At 41.1% G+C, this 4,442-nt stretch overlaps 1 long non-coding RNA gene across 1 annotated transcript; it reads left to right on the forward strand.

Annotated features, from left to right (window-relative positions):
* Window positions 1–1,328: 1,328 nt before the first annotated feature.
* On the forward strand, window positions 1,329–3,480 carry LOC307075415. Its single transcript, XR_013811848.1, has 3 exons — window positions 1,329–1,843; window positions 2,360–2,452; window positions 2,898–3,480. It is a non-coding gene; the product is annotated as an uncharacterized lncRNA (long non-coding RNA).
* Window positions 3,481–4,442: the final 962 nt, after the last annotated feature.

Here is a 4,442-nt window from a genome sequence, read left to right on the forward strand (position 1 = left end):
CGCAAAGAGGAAGCAATATTCAGTTGCCACATTTGTGCTTGTAGTGATTTAACATCAGAGAGGTGTTATTTCGCCCATATTAATGCACATGCACATCCGGTAGGTTCAAGTTTCCAGGAAGTCCACACAAGTCGATAACCGGCTACCGTAAATAATATAATGAAGGCGCCAACAACTTTAACTTGACAATCTCCCCTCTTGATACTTGGCTGTTTTAAATTTGTTTTTTGATGCTATTGTATGGTAACCTGACTCTCAGGTTCATCTGTCTAGAGTCAGGTTAATTGTATGGGTCTTCATGCAGAAAAAGGAATTACACTTTAATAGTTTTTTTTGTATGCTGTATTGTTGGAGGGAGCCTGATATTTAGATTTAATTAAAAATGACTGTGCCTGTACCAGTTCCGCATATGATAAAGAAACTTATAACTAGGAAAATGAAACTTAACGTCTAATCTTTTTTTGTGTGTCTGTGCAGAGTGAACAGCTTTAAAGATGGAGACTCCTCTGATCCTTAAGATCATCTTGACTGATGGCAGCTGTCAGAGGTTGACTCTCACCAATGGACTCCCTGCATCAATTGACGATCTTATGGCTGAAGTGAAGACGCAATGTGGACTTCAGGGCACTATTAGACTAATTTATGGACGTATTGTTTGGAAATGAGTTCCTTAACCTTACCTCAATTTCAGAAATAGAAGCCAAAGGTACTCTTAAAGTCATTGATATGTCGAGGCCCAATACTATGCAACATGATGAGATGCTTACTGTTCTCAATCCAATAGCAAATCCCCATGCATTCAGTCCTTCCTCTGTGAATGACTCTTCGTCCATGTCAGGTGCATCTGTGGATATAGATATACTGTCATCATGCGAGTCTACGAGCTCACGGTGTTCTTGGCCTGCTGTGTTTCATGTGCCAAAGTTCTCCTACGATGCTGAATTTAGCTTATGTTAAAAATGGCACTGTACTTATTCCAGATCCCAAGTTAAAGTCATCCATCCTTGAAGGTTTAGTGCAGGAAATTGTGAAGTACAAAGTCTACGTCAGTGATAAGGATCAGGTAGCTCAGAGACTTATCAAGAAGCATCCTTGTTTGACCGAGAAAGGTTCGAGCACAGGATGTGGCGGATAGAAGACCAGTGTTAAATATAAACTTTCAAATTACCGTACACTGCTGAGGAAACTGGGCTGCCCAGAGGTGACTGTGAACTCTTTAAAAAACAAACCTGCCGGAAGGCACAGTGCAGCCTTTGGTGTCAAAAAGGCAAAGAGAGCGGAGGTGAATTTTTGCCCAATATACCCGTCAGAAGAAACTAAAGAGAGTCTGGAGGCAATGCAGAAAGATCTACTTTCAGATCTAAAGAAGAGAAACAACCGAGAGATTATGAAAAAGAAAATGGAGAAGACTTTCGCCCTCAGAAGACATGAGGTCGTACGTGATGAGCCAATGGTGGAGGAATTCATGGCAAGGTGGCCTGCTCTATTTGCTGTCAATGAGGTAAGGCTTATCTACATGGTTGGTTATTCATCTTGTTTTGGTTGTTGGTCCAAGGAAAGTTATGGTACCGTGGCTATGCTTTATCTCCTAGACTTTCCTGGTCGGCTGTATGTGTTATGTACGTTCTCTCTGATAATAAGTTTGAAACCTGAATCCTTTGTGCCTTTTTTGTGCTTACTACTATTTTGATCAATGCTGAGTTCAAGAGAATCGCCACCGTCCCACTTCAATCCAGGTTCCTGTCTCAGCTGGACGTTCACTCTGACAAACTGACGAGGCTGTTCCAAAGGAGAGGACACCTAGGGCAAAAGCTCAAAAAAAACGATTGCACAAATGGCAGATGTAAGTTATACGGGAGTCCAACTTTCATAAAAAAATAGACTGTTTTTGGAGAATATGATTTTTTTTTTTTGAATTGTTGACATGTTATGCAACACTATAGATTGTTTTAGTTGCCACATAATTGATTGGCAAGGAGGGTACATGAATTGTACACAAAGCCAGGGAGACGATAAGTGCATTTATTTTTCATCTTCCCCTTCCACTATTTGTACATCTATTTTGTCTCACAGCAAGGCTCTTAATCATATGAAGAAGCCAGGTGCTATATTCTTAAATTTCTAAATTATTTTATTGTTACTTCAAATGACAGTGTACATGGTGATATAATCGCAATGTATTTCTTAATTGCAATGTCCTGCACCTAGGCCATATTGTCATATTAAAATCATTTATTAACCATATAAATCTAAAACTACTAACTGCAGGGTGTAACTCTCTTAACACCGGTAGCTCACTTTATTTAAGAAATAGCAAAAGGGCTGAATTCTGACACTGATCAAGAACATTTCCTTTCAGTGTGATGAGACCGATGTTGGACGAGAGTGCATTATCAAGGGAGTCTGCATCTACATGGGTGAAAATCCAGAAAACCTTGTGCAAGAATACGCGGTGTGTACATGGATCAGTGCTTACGTGCTAATTCCACTATCTTCCATATCAGATACAATTCTGTTACATATATTTTAAAATCATTATCTTTCTCAGTTGCTGGTCACATAAACGTACATTTTTTTCATTTTCATCTTACTACTATAACAAAAGCATTTTCTGTCAAACTACAAAGATAAATATGATAGTGTGCTGAAAATAGTAGTCAAAATTCTACTTTATATTTCATTCTAGTTAATACTTGTATCATACTTCTTGTCCACCTAGCGACTGAAATAGTGTCTCATGTCTTAGATTATCATGTGTATTCTTAATACAGTTTGTGTTGCTCGAGGAAGCCAGAGATTTTAAAATGTCATTGCCAACTGCTGCTTCTGTATTTGCTGTTCATGATAAGTAGTCAAACTTGTGGTCTAATTTACCTACCTTTGTCTGTTTTGTACAGGGCATGGATGGAGACGCCTTCAATGCTGCTATTGAAAAAACCACGGTCGGGATTTATGTTCTAAAAGAGCATGAGGCAAGCGAAGAATCTGAGGACATTGGAGTTGTCCTCGAGGGCATCAGGGTGTTAAGAGATTTAGACAATAAGCATTAGCGGTTGCTATGCTTTTTGGACTGATGCACGCACTGAACATCAGCTACCCCGCCGACCTCCGGTACTAATGATACTAATGGACATGGATGTGGGTAAACTTTAAAACAAAGTACTCACGCTGAAAAACCGTCTCTTCGAATGAATGGGTCAAACACTGCGCTGCCTCTCGGTAAACCTCAGATGATCACTGGCTTTAATTTGTGTTATTCATTTCTGTTCCTTATTTGGTGTATAAACATGTGTGGCTCTAGGTATTCTAGGTTTCTATTGATACAGTGATAAGTTCATTTTGTGCTTGTGTGTTCATCCACTGCTGTTGATGGTGTCCAGTTTGTGTGTTCATGGTATCCAGTTTGTGTGTTCACCCACTGCTGTTGATGGTATCCAGTTTGTGTGTTCACCCACTGCTGTTGCTGGTATCCAGTTTGTGTGTTCACCCACTGCTGTTGCTGGTATCCAGTTTGTGTGTTCATCCACTGCTGTTGATGGTATCCAGTTTGTGTGTTCATCCACTGCTGTTGATGGTATCCAGTTTGTGTGTTCATCCACTGCTGTTGATGGTGTCCAGTTTGTGTGTTCATCCACTGCTGTTGATGGTGTCCAGTTTGTGTGTTCATCCACTGCTGTTGATGGTGTCCAGTTTGTGTGTTCATCCACTGCTGTTGATGGTGTCCAGTTTGTGTGTTCATCCACTGCTGTTGATGGTGTCCAGTTTGTGTGTTCATCCACTGCTGTTGATGGTGTCCAGTTTGTGTGTTCATCCACTGCTGTTGATGGTGTCCAGTTTGTGTGTTCATCCACTGCTGTTGATGGTATCCAGTTTGTGTGTTCATCCACTGCTGTTGATGGTTTCCAGTTTGTGTGTTCATCCACTGCTGTTGATGGTGTCCAGTTTGTGTGTTCATCCACTGCTGTTGATGGTGTCCAGTTTGTGTGTTCATCCACTGCTGTTGATGGTGTCCAGTTTGTGTGTTCATCCACTGCTGTTGATGGTATCCAGTTTGTGTGTTCATCCACTGCTGTTGATGGTATCCAGTTTGTGTGTTCATCCACTGCTGTTGATGGTGTCCAGTTTGTGTGTTCATCCACTGCTGTTGATGGTGTCCAGTTTGTGTGTTCATCCACTGCTGTTGATGGTGTCCAGTTTGTGTGTTCATCCACTGCTGTTGATGGTGTCCAGTTTGTGTGTTCATCCACTGCTGTTGATGGTGTCCAGTTTGTGTGTTCATCCACTGCTGTTGATGGTGTCCAGTTTGTGTGTTCATCCACTGCTGTTGATGGTGTCCAGTTTGTGTGTTCATCCACTGCTGTTGATGGTATCCAGTTTGTGTGTTCATCCACTGCTGTTGATGGTTTCCAGTTTGTGTGTTCATCCACTGCTGTTGATGGTGT

The sequence above is a fragment of the Pollachius pollachius genome, assembly GCF_949987615.1.
Source record: "Pollachius pollachius genome assembly, chromosome: 4".
NCBI classification, from domain to species: Eukaryota; Metazoa; Chordata; class Actinopteri; order Gadiformes; family Gadidae; genus Pollachius; species Pollachius pollachius.